General features: G+C 31.9%; 1 protein-coding gene across 3 annotated transcripts in view; it reads left to right on the top strand.

Annotated features, from left to right (window-relative positions):
* The window catches only part of LOC126839292 (protein Tob1-like), a 39,693-nt gene that overhangs the window by 7,282 nt on the left and 12,520 nt on the right, over window positions 1-19,891 (top strand). For 2 of the 3 annotated variants that reach the window (XM_050574520.1, XM_050574522.1), the window contains exon 2: window positions 4,842-4,958. The exons of the other annotated variant lie outside the window; for it this stretch is intronic. The gene's annotated coding sequence lies outside the window, so the exon portion shown is untranslated. The remainder of the gene's footprint in view (window positions 1-4,841; window positions 4,959-19,891) is intronic. 3 annotated transcript variants of the gene reach the window in all.

Here is a 19,891-nt window from a genome sequence, read left to right as displayed (position 1 = left end):
TGTTTGTGTGCGTCGTATACCTACCCTAGAACGCAATCGATTCGAGTGTATACACCACCCCTGACCCAGGTACGGAACTCGCCCTATATATTATAATAATAATATATAAAAGGGTATGCTGCGAGAAGAACCGTCACGCCGCTCTAACTCGTTATAGTTTCTCATAGGAAAACGAGTAAAGAATGAAAGTTTTCAATGACACTGACGGCGAAAACACAGCACGTGATAAGACTTTTACGCGTTCGGTGTTTGGATATGGTTAAATACATGGAAATAGACAAGAAATATATCAAGTAAAATATTGTTGAAAAAAATAAAGAAACTCCAACAATCTTGTTTTATTAAAAATATTGACCGTGACATGTTGACTTACTTTAAAGTATAATTTACTTCTAAATGTAACAGATTTTTAGTCGTTTCTGTACAAATTAATGTGATTGCATTCACTCAATTAAAATTATCCTCGCTAGACTATATTAAAACAATAAATTACGTTAACTGAGATGTTTATTATTAAAATATATAAATTAAATATATAGACCACACAATGTGATTTTTTGACAGAACTGATTTTAGACTAAATCATATAATAAGACTCACATTTTTCGGGTCCACTCGTTATCTATGTGGATCGCTAAATAGTATACGGCACGAGATCAATGCTTTCAAAAACTCTCTTTAATTGTATTAGTGTACTCATTATATTAATTAAATATGCCCTACTGAGTACTGAATACCATTCAAATATCAAAAGAATGTCGTTATCCCTTGACCCATAAAAAATTGACTTTTTAAAAATAAAATTATTACTGATTAGTGCACAAATCCATATTACTATTCATGAAAAAAAAAATTAAGATTTTTATCTTCATTCGATGATAACTATACATTATATGCACCGATGCACGGTCGGCGATAGTGTTTACCGTTAAAATTATATGCAATAATTTCGGTTGAGTTTTATATGATTTCAAAACATTCAACGATCTCGTGTTCTTTTATCTGTAACAAATGACAGTTATCATTTTTTACTTTCGCAAACTACATCATTCAACACGAACATTTAAAAAATATATTATAATTTTGTCAGATAGTGTGAAGATTGAAAATTATGAATTATTTAGACTTATGGGGTCATTATTATTTATCGGGTCATCGATCGGTAGTAATATTGTAGGGACATACCTTACTATGGTTGGCCGGTATCAATATGTAGTGGGAGATATAATTTACCCAAATCATTAAACTGAAAATTAAATCAGAATGAGTTCTTCGATCAAAAATCGAATGCTCATTAGGAAAGTAATGTATTCGACTTTCTTTGTCTTCGTTAGTGTCTTAACTCTAACTTTTGTTGATTTACTGCCCGGCGGGTATATCGTAGGGTATATTGAATAATTTATAGAGAATCTGCGCGGATTTGCATGTAAACAAACTCAATACCAAATAGTCCATGACAATAAAATTAGTAGATATTTAGATAAAGAAAAATAAAATAGTAAGAGCCGGTTCACTCATGCATTTCTGACACCGTACAACAGCATTACCTATGTCGTTCGTTTAAAATAATTAAAATTAGTAAAAGGCGTATTTTTTTAAGTATCTTGAAAATATTTAGTTTAATAACGATATCTATTTTTATTTATATTGTACACGTAACATATATTACACATATCCAAATTTTTTTTAATTATTGCAAATTTTTTGAACAATCTATTTGAAAGTTATTCGAGTATTTTTCACTTGAATAATGTGTTATCTAGATGATTATTTAGATAAGTACCGTACTTAAGGTACGTTATGTTTGAATAATGCACAACTCTGACTATAGTCAGCCCATTCAATGTTAAGTCCTAGCTCGCGTTAATACATCATAAAGAAAAAACATTTGAATTTTACTAAATCATCTTTTTTTAAGACTTCTAATTGCAGTGTTTTCAAAAACCGTTTAACTGGACGACAGCGGCAATTATATATATATATATATATATACAAATAATCGTTTGCAGTATACTACCGAACAACCAATTACATCAATTACGATAAAAATAATTTGTCATGCCTCTGGCTACATCAATTACCATTATCGTACAAGTTTAAGTACGGTACCAAAAATGAGTTTTGTCAATTTCTTCGTTGAACTACAGCAAAGTATATACATATATACATATTTATATAATATTATGACAGTTTATCAGCTATCGCGTTACAACGGAAACGTGTCGTATGAAAGTGTATTCGTTTTTTCTTCTTAATAGCCCACAATAAATCTAATTATTATTACTTATTATACCATTTAGATATCGTTTAAAAATCGTTGGGCAGACTTCTAGGTTCTGTCTGCAATTAACATTAATAATATTTCGTATTATTGCAAAAAGCTGATGTTTGCACGAAAACATGTATTGTATGTATTTGTACATTCAGTATAATTCATTATGTTATTGTGTTTAATTACATTTGAGTTTCCAAATAATTACCGCGACTAATGTGGTTTAAATTCATTACCAATTAGGTAATAACAAATAACACATACATGTATTTTTAATATCGAATTTCGTAAGTTAAAAAATAACAATAATCTAAAACGCTGAACACGTCCTTTTATTGACTCGTTGCGGTTTTGGTCTTAAATGAATATCAGTGAGTAATTTAAACCTGTAGACAAGAACAGATACAAAATTCTAGAGCAGCACAACCGTTATCAACATATGTTAAACCATCACATTGTATTACGGAGCTTTCGCCGTTCCTATGGAGTGTAGACTGAGGCGGGCTGAAGCCTGGGTTAGTAGTCTATTGTGTCCATGGTCCAGAGAAATAATATCTTTGTGATTTTCATGGTCAAATTAAACATGAAATAATAGTAAACCTCTAAGACATAAGTACCCAGTACCTTCAGCTTTCCTTTTCAAAAAGAAGTTTAATTACGGTTAATAAATTAATACTTTAATTGTATAAATCATGTGTGCTTGTCGATTGCCGAAGCGAAGAAAGTCGTAACTCTATTTTTACAACTTTTAAGCGGAGGAAAACCAAATTTTCACCTACTATTACTTTACTATGTATTCTTATACAATTTTCCTATAGTCCTAGATCGATTTTTACAAAACCGTGTTTTCTATGCTATGTATTATCGTTAAACGCGAGTATATTAATTATATTATAGTATATTAATGACTGTGTGTGCTCGGTTGGGTTGGCACAGGTAAAGGTCGTCGATGGTGACAAACGGACACGTGGAACGGAATGCTTACCTAAAAATAATATCAACACACGGCCATGGCGATGGTACCCCTACACCGTGCTTCTTTTCTTGTACAATATGTTTTCCTTAAAGTGTACCTACACGCAAGCGCCAGTTTAAAACCGCACTTTGCCAAAAAATCCTGCGAAAATATGCCTCTTGCCGTCGCGGTATCATACATATGGTATATCATACAGTATAGTAATAATACAATATTAATAATAATATAAAAAATATATATGCCATCACAACTGTTATTCACAATATTCACAATACCGAGAGTTGTCGATTACGTAAAAATTGCATTGGCCAGTTTAAATTTATACTATTATCTTAGCACACATACACTAAAAGTGTGTAATAATAACCCTGAATTCCTCTATTTGGGTGTGCTGAACATAATCCGTGACGTGCGCCGGCTAAAATACGTTGCACCGCGGACACTGTATTATTATGGTCCCATTACTCATTTTTTCCATCTACATGTAGTAGCTAAAGTTAAATATACAATCTGAAGCTAAAGAATAAAAAAAATATGTTGTGAACCGCTGTGATGTGTACACAATGACATTTATAAAACGCATACGTCGAAAACAGTCTTCGGCAATCTCCTCCCACACAGTTGTCAAGAGAAAAAGTGTTGTTTTCTTATAACACAAATGATGTTATTACTTTTTTCTGGTTGTTTATATTGAATGATAATTAATATTTATGATAAATTATTGTTGCAAAATGGATATTTTAAAGCGAGCCAATAACGCGACCTAGAAAATTAAACGGTTCCCGTAAAATGATTATATGTGACAACTCAAAACAATAATTTAGTATCGATATTAGTCTTCTTCGTTCTAATAGTTTTTCTGTAAGGACATTTTTTAACTCTATGAGTGTCATATTACAAACGTTAAACACGCGTTATTAATTCATACAACACGATTCAATGCATTGACTATATTATGCTAGACTAGGAAAATTATAATTTTCACTTTCAAGCGTTTGTTTTTTAGGGAAAACTCTATAATAAAATGTTCACCCTACTCGTATGTCGTTAACGAAATAAGAGTAGGATATGATCAAACCCGTTTTTGTTTCCACACCTGAACTCGAGATTTAAATTTTAATCGATGTAATAATTTAGCAACAAAAAACCTGAACTGCTTCGCAATTTTCGTTTTCAAGAATAGTTACAGATGTTTAATTTAATCCAAATTAAACTCTATAATTAGGTTATTCTATACCATTCAGTATCACAGTACTATTATTAATACTTAATAACGCTTGTGTAATTAGCTTCAAGCTGTACATTTTATAATGCACATAATTTACTAAACGTATAAATAATATTTGTTTTCACATGTACCTTTATTTATATACAGCATGATTCTTTGACGATAAGACATAAAAATAATTTCAACTTTATAGGTTTGTAATTTCAATATTGTAAAATAACATAAACTAGTGTCTCTAAAAAGGAAAACTACAAAATTGCAATTATTTTAAGAGAAAAGAAGTGTCTTATATTTAATGAATCACTCTGTTTTTATGTATGTATAATATATATATATATATTTATTTATTTTTTGATTTGTTACAGAAATCTCGCTTTTGGGAGCTTGAGCCTACGTGTTGTGATAAATAAACTGAAAACCTTGTTTTATTCACTACGAAAACGCGACTCCGTTAATTACAACTTTTAGTAAACACTTTCTAGGTAAGATTATTACACTAATTCTACATCTTATCTACTTACTTTATTAGTTTACATCGCCAAATGGTTGTTGTTACTTTTCAGACAAATACCCATTAGTATTTATAAATTATAAGCAATAAATTTATTAGAAACTATAGAATATGTGACTTATAAAATAGTTTTAAGGTAACTATACATGGATAATAGGACAGAACTATACAAAATTTAGGAGAGATGCCACGTATTTCACGTGATACTTTCTTTGCTTAACCGTAAAAAAGGTTTCTAACAAATTTTGTTGACCAATTTAAGTTTCTCTATCCCGCGTCTTCGTCAAATTTCTTTGATGCTATTACTCGTAGTGTCAAAATAACACATGCCACCAAAGCTAAACAACACGTCACTACTATTTTCGCTTTACAATTACCTTTTGTTACCGCAGCGCATAAATTATGTTAGCCGACATCCTCTTGCTTTCTCTCTTTCATATCTATACAAATATATTACATTGCAAGTGCAGTGTTATTAAAGCATCGTCAGCCCAACCAAAAACACTGTTGACTATATTTTTTTCTATTTAATTTCTTAAGCTTTATAAAAAATTTTTAACCTAATGTTATAAGTGTTAAAAAATATGTTGTAATTAGTTAAAGATGGAAACTCGCGTTTTTTTTTTATTAATAGATTTTGTAATTTTTAAGTAATAGTCACAATGTAAGAAATACACAAAATAAGTGTTCTCTCTTTTTTATTTAATTAACCCATCGTCAAGTAAAAGTATGTCATAATGTAACTAAATGAAAGAAAATATACTTAACTAAATAAACGGAATTATTGATCTAATACAATTTCTTTTAATTCTAAGAACTTACATTTTTATAGTTACAAATAATTGTTTATAAGACATTAGTTATTTACTTAAATATTTCAATAAAAAAAGTTATAGTCTTCTTAAAGGCTAACGGCTAAAATTATAAAACATGGAATATGCTTTAGCCTTCTGGCTCCTGAATAGTGATTATTTCTGATCTATAATCTCCTTGCGATTTATGACGATAGTATAGTCTTAATTATATGTTTTGGTCAAAACATTTGCATGACGACGACTTTTTATATTATACGTTTAATGTAGATGCGCTCCTTTGTGACGTTTTCGAGCTGGGAGGCGAAGGCTAAAGCATGTTCCATGCTAAAAGTCTATTGATCGTTATCGATATAAAAAGAGATCAATAATATTTTTGTAATAATCCGGATTTTAGAGGTCCCATCCATAGTAATAATAGTGTGTTCAATGTCCAATTTATGAATTATTGTTGGGCGCAACATAAGCGTAGTCACGTTTATGCCAAACAGGTCCGGCCGGTCGGGTGAATAGTGACGACAAAATAGTCTCGTGACATTTCGCCATTATAATAATTATTACCGTTGACAAGAACAAATGTAATTGGACAACAATTATTATTATTATCGCGGTACCTTGTATACTTCTAGTTATTCAATGTACCTACATTTTATCGAAATAAAAAAAACAAAACCGTTTCAGGATTTTTAGGTTTTACAAATTAATAAACACTGTAATGGCTCCCATTTGTGTCCCCCGAGTTAATCGCCCATATGCAAATGTGTTCTATAATCGGGTTAGGCGTATAAACGACGGAATACATAGCAAAACAATATTGTGTATTTGAGCCGGACGAAGTTCCCACATAATTAAAATTCAAACCGCTAATAATTATATAGTGCAGTAGATAAGCTATATAAACACAGGACCTGCGGATCCTTGACCGAAAAACCAAAATGGGAAAATAATTACTAGTATTTTACTATAAACTGACGCCGGACGGTTGATGGAATTGTATTTGACTGCGTTGTGTGCAGCTATTATATTGTCGTATCCCGGGAAGCGGCCGATTAGCCATTAATAATCATATTGTCGTATCTCGTGATGTGCTGTGGGTCGCCGGATTCCGAGCCGGGTCGGTCAAATAAGTATACGATTATAATTAAGCGTGGAAAACGCCAATGCAACATTGACACAATAGCAGTGCGTAATGATATTTATGACGATAAAGAATATAATAACTGAAATCAGTGAATGTCTTAATGATTGTGGTTTTGCAGTTGTCTACACAGTAGCATAGTCCAAAATAGGGTCAAAGTGCACAGCGAATACGCAAAAAAGTGAAGAGGGAAAATGAAAATGGTGCAACACTCGTTTAGAGTTCTGATAAGAGTTTATATAATATTAATTATTATGTAAATCGATTCGAAGTTTTTATCTATTGGCTTTTTTTAACTGAACAAATATTACTGTTTACTGAGCTACATTATTGAATAAAGCCCGGTGGTCTAAGCTAAAGCAACTTTTACCTCTTGTTTCAATGTTCATCACACTAAAAATTCCATTGCGATGTATTAGTGTTAGAGTTTAAAACCAACTGATATGTTAAAAAATGAAGATTCCATTACTTAAATTGGAACAAATAAGTGGGTGAAGGTTAGACCTTTTAAACTTACTAAAGTTCCCCTAAATTCTACATCTTAACTGGCACAGTTCCTGAAGTAACTTTATTATTATTACAGAAAGGGGACATCAGACTTCCAGATAATTTTTCTTATTCGCTCTAACGACGGTTCAAAATAATGTTTTTTTTTTCATAACATTGTTTGATTTAACAAAATTGTTATTGAAATCTGCCAGGTAGTTTGGAGCGTAAAATATATTTTCATTTCAAATAGATATTATAGTTCTGCGGTTCTTATACTCGTTCCATAGTGAAACTTTATACCTCCACTTCTACACAATGATAATATATTTTAGTTGAAGACCTCGACATGGACACCCGAAGTGTGCGCGTTATCATCGTCAACGGTCAAAGGCGCCTAATACACAATAATATATTTCAACGTTAAGTTATAGTAATAATTATTATACGGTTGGGTCATCGTATTTTCGCTTTTTGATAACCGCTGATGTTTTACAATTGGGCTTTTGATTTTCCACACTCGATATAAAGTTGCAATATTGGCCGCTACTTCCAAAAACTAAACGCAGAGCACGGCCGGTTTCCTGCGGGGAGTGTTGTAACTGCCATGGGCCACGTGTTGAAAACGTACTTGCATGCGCTTAATGATTTCCTCATAACACTAAGATAACGCCGTACTAATTGTATGTACTATTATTAGTATGATTTTTTTCTATGCTACTGCACTCTTCGGTCAAATAACCACCGTCATCGTTGCCGTTGAGTAATTCTGTCGTCTGACCTTTCCAAAAGAGTTTAAGGTTGCGCTCCACGTCGGTGTGGTGTTTTTTTTACATTCGCCACGTTCGCCAGTCTTTTTTGAGAAATTAAAAGACTAAAGTTTCTTCCTATTGTAAACGTTACTTAGTTGTTGGTCTTAATAAAAATCTAATCAGGAATTATAAACTAAAACAAACAAATTGATTTTTCTATAAAAAAAAAGCGCTGCGACAGCGCTGTCTGTCGTGAGTGCTGAAGATGACAACATTGTTGCCGAAATACGACGTATTCGCGGAGAATACATAATTTTTATGGTTAAGGATTTTTATTATTATTTTATTACATATAACCATAAGTGCTTAAGTTTTTTCTTGATTTTTCTATAATTGAATTTGTATATTTAATTTAAGCATTAGGTATAACAGGCATTTTACATTATAACGGTAACATCTCTTTAAACAATTATATTATATTGATTGACAATTTACTGCGCTGAAAATTATATTAGCCCTAAATAATTAAAAAACCACGGTGATATATTTTTGTTGTTAATAATATAGTATAACCTAGCTGCGGTGTAATTTTTTAGTTTCGATGTACTGATTCACATGAAATTTGTAGCGAATTTATTACGTGCTGGCGCTATTATGGTAATTTAGAATGTGTTCAGCTGCCAGTTCGTATACGAGTTTCAAAACATATTAAACTGAACCGTTTGATTTAATTTTGTCTTAAACGCACTTATACTAAATTAATGTTGTTTATGATGTCACTGTAAAATAAGAACTACGGTATACTTCATTTTATAAGAACGATAACTTTTGAACCGTTTATTATGAAGTCGAAATCAACTTATTCGAATAATATACTTATACGAATCCAAAGTGTAGTGAGTTAAGGAATAAAACCGTCAATATCGCGTCACACTTCAAGCACTCACCTCCAAAATTAATCTTTCTAAAGCTGAATATTATAATAAAGTTATATACTTCTGTCTTCAAGGGTAGTGTATAAAGCAATACTGAAAATTATAATAAATTGATTATTGTTTGGTTCGTTTAACGCGATAATATAATTAATGTACCTAGATGTAATTTATGAAATGCCAGTTTTTTGGACTATAAGTACAATATATACTATATAAACGCAATTAAAATTATGGGTTATGTTTAGTGTATCAAGTAGTTCAGTACGGCTTAATGATAGAGATAGTGATAGTGGTAGTTAATCAGGCATGGAAGTACAAAACATAGCAAATATGCCAATGTATAAAACGGAACCAGATAGATACTATTGATCTCAAATGTCAATGTAATGTAAGAGTTATTTAAATTTTCAATGGTAAGCGTTTTTACTGCAGCTGTTTGTGTTGGCGATTCCTGATTTATGTATATTGGATTTTCACGATGCATGCGCGTTGTCATCATCAAACTGTAGTGATCATTGTAATAATAACATAATTTGAAAGATACAAGACAGTTAAACTCAAAAAAAGGCCGCAACGATCATTTAAATACATTTTGCAGCACTTTACAGAAATACAAACAGCATAATATATAATACATTAAATAGACAATGGTGTATGATAATATATTTAAAACTATGCATTACTTATAAAACATTAATTACTCACAGCGTGTCTCGCTAATAGACAGAGTAGGACCTCTAATCAAAAATGTTTTCATAGTACCTTATTATTCGAATATAAATGTATTAAAAATGCCTATCATTCAACACTGATAAGTATATCTTCGTCACATATTTCTGCTCTGATCCTTGACTTTTGAAAGTCTTTCGGAAAAGGTTAGATTGCTGATTCACGAATAACGATCTCAAGAGTTAGTCTAATGACCTCCTAGTGTTATATTATATTACTACTAATTCCAATACTATATTGAAATATTTAGACTTGTATACTTTAACAAGTGTATTTTTGTTATATTTCCTTATAATAGTGCCCTAAAGCAATTTCCTGTATATATTAATTCTTCTTCTATTTCGCGATACGCCTTCATCCCATACATTCCTTCATTTGGGGTCGGCCAATTTTCTATAATACTTTTTTACGTATTTACTTATTGGTTCTCAAATTTTAATGTCTAGGACAAATTTATTTCGTATAAAATGTGTAACATATCATTTTTATAAACTAAATCAGTAACATAATATTATAATATTTTGTATTCACTCCACCGTGTCTAAAAATGGTATGTAGGTACCACATTTTAAAATCCGGGTCATTAGTCCTTACAACGACTTACAACTGATATGCTCATTTGTCACATTAAATAAATGTGCGATTAAAATTTGAATCTAGGTTTTTACATATTATAGTTTATTACCTAAAAAAATGAGATTTTAGTAGAGAGTGGTGGTTGACGACGACATTAATGAAAATTGTTCGAGTTTAAAATATGTTAGAAATTAGTCAAATGTATTCAAATGGCGATCTACACCGCCCCCTTCGCTGTGGTCAATGGCCTTAACGAACATGCCTACTGCTTGGGTCACGTTATAACACAATCATTGTTTATACATACGATTAGGAGATAGGCTAAAATGCCGGTTCGCATATTCGCATATGTGATAGTAGAGCAAAACAAGGAGTTGTACGCGAGTGTCATTCACAAGGTCAGTAGACAGTAGTTTCTTTATTATTTTAAAACTGGTAGATTGAAATTACAAGACCTCACGGATTTTAATACATTAAAACCAAAATAAACATTCTGAAACATTTGTATAATTTTTTTTTGCATGGCTAAATGATGAATTACTGCTTTTTCGTTGGTGGTGTTGATATTAAATTATTTTATTATGCGCCTAAAAAATATACGAAATAAAATGGTTAGCCTTGACTCGAATCCGACACACCGTCGTGGGTATGTATTTTTTATTTTATTGAAACTTGAAACACACGATTGCTGTTGGAATATAATAAAACATAATCGATTTTTATTTTTTAGTATATCTTTTTACGGTAGCGCATTTACATTGTTTAACTACCTACAAGTCCTTATGGCGTTTTATCTTCCATTGGCTTAAGTGCCGTTTTTATCTTATCGGAGCGCAATAGTTATTATAATAATTATTGTGAAATCATAAAATATGTAAAAATTAAAAACGAAATGTCACTGTTATTTGGATCGTGTTAAACATACGTTTTTCTTTTTCATAACTTGTATCTCACTATTAAAATAAACGTATGCAAGTGTGTATTCTCTTTAGTGATTATCTTCGTGTATAACTCAACACCATTAGAACACAGGTATCTATTACTCGAACCCATAGTTAATAATAGTTGTGTCAAACTCTGAAATCAACAAGGATTTACTTGTTGAAATGTTTTTCGTTTTAGAAATATGTTTGCCGTACAAATGTTTTTATTTATACGGTAAACATATTTTTAAAACTAGTGCATACAAAATATTTTAGAAATAAATAATTTTTTTTATGTTTTCCTATTCAGACCAACACGTGGGTAAATAAGTATATAATATATATACTTGTGAGTGTTGTTACTTGCTCATGTTATACGAGTTTACTGATTACATTATTTTCAAAAGATGAGTTAACAAGTGTTTATGAATAATATTTAAATTTTAAACAATTATTTATTTATACTCATAAAGTATAAATCATAAATGTTCCTGACCTAGAATTGAAGGTGTAGATTGCAGATAGTCCTTAATATAATGACATGGAATAAATTATAATATATTTTTTGACGATTCCCCGATATTGTAAAACCTGGAAGTAACTATGGACCAGTTTCGTTCTGTTCTTTCGTATAGCTTTGCCTAAAACCATACAAATCGTGTAGGTGATACGCCACCGCACCGGTATAGTTTCTATTTTTGCACATGTGCACATGTCGCTGTTATACGCACTCTATAATATCATATTATTGTAGTTTAAGAACTATCATTATATTAAGATCAATGCACAAAAATACGAGTAGCAAACTAAACACGAATGACCAACGTTCCGGATTACCGAATAGATTGTGTTAGTATTTTTTTTTTTCAAACATTCAGTCACCTTGTCTTATGCATATATATTATGTGGCATGTGTTTATGTAAATAAATAAATGAAAAAGAAAACTCATGGACAGCGCGAATAAAATAACGGACGGGTGTTGTAAACCAATTTCACCGGCCGACCTGTATGCTGACCATATGGATGTAAATTGTAATTACAAAACACTATGATAGACATTTAGATTCGGGACATCTCAATGGCAGCGCGAAGTGTGTACCTATCCGCGTGGCCGAACGGCGGTCGTTAAGCTGCAGTTGATTACATGAAGCAACAACCGTTTTAATTTTGTCCACAGCCAACTGTATTAGTGCCCGTGCCTGTATTGTAGTATATATAGGTATATGTAAATTGATGTCCGTCGATTGGAACTCGTCCAAGGCTCACTTGCTATGCCGCAGTTGTCATATTATCATATCATTTCAGCCCCCATGACCTACATATATAAAATACTTGTACTTTGATAGAATCGTGTCGGTCAACGCGGCTTAATGGTTACCACTTATATTTGTTTAAAAGTTCTTCGAAACGTGCACCTATATGGTCAATAGCGGCGATAAATTATCTTAAGACGTCAGTAATTGTAGTTCAATAATATTGTGTCTTGTAATTCTACGCATTCGTCCTGAACGAGCATGACTTCATTAAGCATCGCTGGTCTAGACATGTCCCGACTCAATAAATACATTTTAAGACGGGCCACGAAGTTTAAAAAGTTGTGCGTGAACCGTCAATATAATATAATAAATCATATACCGGTCCCATAACCTAATACGAAAGTGACCCAATGGTCATTTGTCTACCTACCCCATGGTCCATTTCGCGCCTGGCAAGCTGGCTGAATTGACTGTAATTATTAGGGTTCAGTGCATGGAACTAAATAAAACAAATTATTTTAAACTTTTGTTTTTTAATGTGTAAAATGATTGTCCAATTACAAAAATATAACTCTCTAATATTTATTAACAATGCTTTTAGTTAGCGAGTATTATGCGAATTTTAGCTGTAATTTAACGGGACCCTTGTTAGTTATTTGTTACCACATTCTTTACATGCAAAAAGCCAGTTTGTCAATTAAAAGTTGTATTTCAAAATTGTTTTAAATTTTAATCTTTTATTCATTTACCGATTGGTAAATTTTACCAACGGATTACTATACCATTTAAGATTGTGAAAAAAATTAAAAACAGTTATCTTCTGGACCTATATACTTTTATGACTAATAAACTTAGTAAAAGTGCCTCCAAATGATACCCATACGGAAAACCCTAATTGCACGATAACAACGACTGTTTTCAAAATGGGGTCAATGGTCATTACATCGATGCGCAAGTCGGCAAATGAGTATTTTAGGATCTGACAATTGGATCAGTTAAATTTACCTACACTCTGTTGCAAAAGAAAATAATAGTTATTCTCTTTTATAACAATTATTATTAACGCAATTTCGTAACGGTGTCTAATAGGAGCATAGGATAGGATACATTATTTATTATTATTAATTCCTAAAAATGTATTTTTTTAAAACTCAATGATTGTGATGTCCGTCTATGCCGCTGGAGAAATCGGGCCCCAAGTAGCCTAGTCTATTTTTGATGAAAGAGGGTAAATCACACACACGTACACGCAGCTGAAGCATGGGCCAAATGTAAGATTTCTATAATGGTTTGCTGTGGATCGCGTTTATTTTTCTTCTTCTCTGTTCGACGAGAGGTCGGTTTATTTATACAAACATTTATAATGTCTAACGACAACGTTGTCCTCTAGGTGTATGCGCCGCTGTCGTTGCCGAGGTGTGCGTTGTTTAAGCGTGTGTAATATATGTTATATTTATAACGCGAAGATAATATGTTTGTTTTTGCAACATCCGAAAACAAATCGAATGGCTTGCCAAAAATATAATAATATACGTCTAAAAAATGACATAATTGGCAATTGATACACTTAACTGTCGTACACTTTGTCCAATGAGTATTGTTATTTTTATTAAATTCGCCATTATTTCTCATTTAAAAACAATATAATTTTTTTGTACAAAATGTCACGGTATTTTTATCAAGACAACGTTAGGATAATATTTTACTTCTTATGTACGGATGTACCTATTTATGATTGACAATAATATCAAAGCGATTAAATAGTTAATAGTTAATCTCTTTAAAGTAAAAATAAAACAATACTGCACCAAGAGAAGTTGTTAACAGAATTCCTTAACGGTGTCTTGTAACAAAGATACATTATTAGCTTCGGTGCAAAGCTGAGAAGGTATTGTTTTTACAATGATATGTTTTTTTTTTTGTGTCTGGACCCACGATATCTCGTAAACCGCTGAACCGATTTCTTCGTGTGGTAACTCTATAGATCAGAAATCATGCCTGACAGGTACTTTATTTGGCCAAAAATTTTAAAAAGTCACCTCTTCCCCATTAAAATTGATAAAAACACCCAAAAAATTAACAAATTTTTCAACTTAAAATTACGATGCTCTATAACTTTTTTAAAAATAGTCGAAAAAGTTCCAAATTTATATGAATTGTTCTTCAAACATAGTACTATCGATAAACATTAACAAAACAAAAAAATATCATAAGCCCTTTCTTCTAGAAGGGATAGAATTTTTTTCTTTATTTCACTTTTTCAAGCAGTTTTAGAGATTTAGATCTGAAAATTATACCGAAGGTAGATCTAAAATGGAACTATAACATAAACAATTTTCTCAAAAGTCTGTAGTCAAATTTTTTTTTTATTAAACCCCCAAAATAGGGTAAATTTACATTTTACACTTGGGCCGTAGTCGATTTCTAGGTTGCTATGTGTGTGTGAATCAACAGTCAACAGGTAATGAAACGATTTTCATTATATTGTTAATTACGATATATGGGTAACTATGACAGTACATTTGTATAGACAGTCGATCAACCGTTATCGTATCCACCCTGCACAAGACTAAATATTACATTTTAAGTACATTATTGCTGGTCCCACGATATCTTCTAAACCACTATAACTGGTTTGAACATACTATCCACAGATTCGCATCGAAGCGTTTATTTAAAAGTGATTTTATCACTTTCAGTTATAATAAAATCTGTAGACCTGTGACCTCTCCGTCCCCACTATGCCCCGGCCCCACTGTACTAGCTTTTTATTACCTAAACTTAATTTTTTTTAATTCGTTGATTATGCCACTAGAAAAATCGCGTCTCGAATAACAGTCCTTTTCCATTTTTAATGGAAAAGGATAAATCACACACAGCTGTGACATAGGCCAAGTATAAGACTTCTATCACTCAACACAGTCCAAACCAAGCACATTCTGTACCAGCACAGTGTAAATAATTAAAGAATAAGTTAGCAAAGTTGCGTCAAAACATACAACAACAACACACATCATTGTGAAACCAATACCTTCTAAGCTCCGCATGGAAGCTAAAAAGAAGACATGAATTATGTTAGTTTATTAATTGAAAATATTTATAAGTAATTATTTAATGGTTAATTAGTTAGTTCATTAAATATTTTGATTCATCAGTTTTTCTGAGGCAGAGTTTTGGTGAAAAATGAACTACTGTAATAGTAATTACTTTAGTAATAGATAGTAATGTAAGGTTACGGTTTTGAACGGATAAATACTCGGGTATTAAATTATACGGGTTAAAACGCGGGTATCTCATTTATACGGATACCCGTGTAATCGTGTAACTTCTTGTACCTAATTACATTTATTAGCATTAATCGTTGTGAGATTTTTTATGAATATATAATGTTTTATTTGAAACGTTTCTGTAGTCCCGTTAACGATTCTAAATCACTAGCGATTGACAAATATTGAATTTTATGTGCGCACATGTGTTGGTTTTTTCTGTATCCATTTCGATTGCAGCACCAATTGGTAGTATTATACCAACAAGTCATATTGTACAATTTCAATTTTATCAATGCGGTCAAATAAAACACTTTCATCCGATATTGATAGAACATCTATTAAAAATTCTCATTCAGCATAACGACTAGATTATTTTAAATATTTAACACATTTTAGTTGTAATAATTTTATTGAAAATCCATTGTTATGCTATAATTGTCAATGTCACAAAAATTATTATGAAATTTCAATTATTCATTCGATGATGATAATAATGTTATAGTTATCGCTAGTAAAACGTCACTGTTGCGGTTATGATATACATACATGGTTTATTATATATATATATATATATATATATATATATATAGTATAGTAGAGTCCCTAGGGTTTGAAGTATATACCACAAAATGTCGGTGTAGTCGCAGACGTGAGATAGTTAATCTCGTCGTAACACGCGTTTTAATAATTATGGTATGGTAGATTAAATAACATGTGTTGATACTATTTTTATAATTCAAAATTAACTATATGGGATTTATACTTTTTAATAATAAAACAGATTATTTATAATTTAAATGCTTACACAAAATACAATTTAAATCATATAATGTAGATTTGTTGTTCGGATGAAAATACATTACAATAGTGCTATAAATGACAAAAAGAGAACCAAATGATACAAAAAAAAAACATTTAATCCTGTGCGTTTAACCCGTTATTTATGGTGGAAAACTCGATTTATCATTTATTTATTCTATACCATAGATGGGTTTTTTTATGAGGGTTGTCAAATTGTCATTTGATTTTTATGTTATTTTTCCGAAACACTGGTTAGCTGATAAAGGGTATTGACGTTCGTATAAGAAACTGTTATAGTCTATTTGAACTAATCATCATAGATCACTAAGTGTTGGATTTAAATAGAGAAATTAGATGATTTATCCTCAAACCTAAACTATAAGGCTTTTAGTATATAATAATATGTTTCGTTTCTATAGAAGATATTTGGTATTGTCCGAAACGCAATAAAAATAATTAATACATATACATATTATGTAACATATAAATACACAAATGTGTGATCATCTCATGTACGCGAAATTGTAGCGCAACTAAACCGTGAGAAATCTCTCTTGACTACATATATACAAGCCAGGAACATACTAGGTGGTATTTGGATAAAGATTCAGTTAATAGGAATTGCAAATATTTAAAAAAGGATAATACAACTTTATTGATAGCGAATACGTTGGGTATTTCACAACCTTAGTTCAACTCCAGTTTTAGTCGTTTTTTTAGATATCGGAAACTAAACCTTCTAAACATAGCAACCACGCTTTCCCTTGCATAGAATAATTTTAAAAGTTACAGTTTATTTCTTCTTCAACTTACATAGTACATAGTAAATATTCTGTAACTCGTTAGTTTTAACCATTGTGGACAGGAGTGGGAAAAGATTTAAGTTATAAAAAAAACTACGTTTGCCTTTGACAAACGTTTAATTATTTTAAGAGAATAGCATGTTTTATTCTTTTTACTGGACTTACACGCCGGATTATTGAAGATAAGCCTTTTCGAGTGTAAACGGGACGGGGGGAGGGGGGTTCGCGGACGACATGAGTAAAATTGGAGGTACTGTGCGCGGCGGCGTATACAGAACCGGGTCAACCCTGTTCCTTGTTACCTATATAAAAATATAATATATAATATGTACACCGTTAGAATGTCGGGCACGTCGCGGTGGGGTCGAGCAACAGAAACCAGGCCTACATCCCTCCTCGCGGTCGACCTCGGCACAGTCGATAGAGCCCCGACTTGCCCTACTCCACATTTGGCCGCCGACGTGACGTAACGCCTGGGATAGCATGACGTCACGAGCTGTCTTCGGTTGCCAACGTGACGACTTCGGTAACTCCCATCCCTTGCCGGCGGCCCCCCTGTTCCCACTCGTACCCTGCTAGCCGGTCTCTTCAGTCATTCAGCAGTATACATAAGTACACACAGTATTATTATAATAATTACACACCGCATCCGCCCAACATCATCCGGCACCGTGTTTTATAGGTAATATAGATATACGCGCATGTCCCGTCTGCAACTGTGCAAATAGTGCGAAGTCACTCGAATCGAGTAAACACAATTATTATATATAATATTATTTTGAAAAGCATACGTTTACACGTGCAGTGTGTGCGTACGTACGTCTGTATGTGTTCCTGTATATGGTGTAGGTATTAATATATAGTAGGTGTAATATTCGTGTGTAAGTATGTGTACAAAAAAAAAAAGTTGACGTAAAACGATCAGATGAACGATGGTGCGCGGCGGTGTTTACCGATGCGAATAAAAAAAAATGTTCCATAACAATACGACGAATTAAAATAAATAGTACAAGCCGTAAAGCCTTGGATTCGAGTGCGGGGAAGGGCGTATGGAAGAGGAGCGACCGTCAACGATTATATTATGTCCTTAAAATGTAATAAAAGCAAAGCTCTTCTTTATGTATAATACGGCTATGATAATTAATATTTAATGTTGTACACTGCGCCGCCGCCAAAGCCTCTACAAGATATTACGGAATTAATTATTGACGCTAGGCCGAAATTAATCTATGGACAATTAAGCAATTTTTAATAAATATTGACGAAATGCGATATGACATTTAATGTTTTGTGTACAAAAACCGTACCGTACGTCTATTACACATATTTTTATCGAAGCAAAACGCTCAAAAACATGTGTATATGTCGGCACGGTGTAACGCCACAAACACATATAGTATGCATATTTCAGAAGTTTTTGGATTACACCATTGATTTTAAATTATATGAAAAATGTATTTTATACTAAATAAACGACTACAAGCCCGTTTGGGCTATATTGGCGGGATTTCACCAAAATATACAAACACATTTAATGTAAATTAGGTTAGCTTTAATCAATTATATTTTACAAAGTATTCTGGTGCAAGAAAAAGAGTAGAGAAAAAAGTTAAATAAAAGTGATCATTAAAAAAGTGTTTTGAATAGCATTCAGTATTGCAGTTAATAATAATAAATACAATACAATAAAAAAATATCATTATTATCGAAGTTCAGGGTTTTAGCACATTTCCCACTCACCATGTTATCATATAATTTATAAATACAGAATACATTGTATACTAGATACATCAACACACCACAATATGCAAATACATATTAGGTACCCAAGCTAACTATAACAGGAATAATAATATAATGTGCAATAAATAATTATTCTTCATATTTCCATACCAGTATAAACTTCGTATACATACGTAGCGCTTACAATGGACTTATACATATATCATATGGACTTTAACGAGTGTGACCTTGGACAAGGTTATCTTTACACCGCAAAGTTTTGGTACGGTCAGCGACAATATCAATAGCACAATAGCATGTATGATTATTGTAAATCGAGAGACGAATGTAAAATGCTATAGGAACGTTAGAGCGTTATTATCTCTCAAAATATATTTTATTTTTATTTTTTTTCTTGTAGTCATTATAATATTTTTCCAGTTTCACGCCAACATGAGTGTTTTTTAACAACAGAAAACCTTCGGTTGCGAAAAAAAAACAATAGACCGCTGACGATCACTGTTAATAGGTATAGACAACTCCATACAGTCACGTAACAGCGAGTTTATCCCACAACGGTTGGTCAACTATATACGAAAACGTATACATATATTATTTATGAAATAGTTTATTTTGAATCATACATTTATGTTTTTCAATACTCTTGCACCGGTTGGTATCCAGTTTAAGGAGTAATACCG

The sequence above is a fragment of the Adelges cooleyi genome, unplaced genomic scaffold, assembly GCF_023614345.1.
Source record: "Adelges cooleyi isolate 19-005CV unplaced genomic scaffold, UGA_ACOO_1.1 ACOO_flye_CR_arks_rails_tigmint_CR_PRNA_30, whole genome shotgun sequence".
NCBI lineage: Eukaryota > Metazoa > Arthropoda > Insecta > Hemiptera > Adelgidae > Adelges > Adelges cooleyi.
This window is presented reverse-complemented; position numbering and strand designations above follow the sequence as displayed.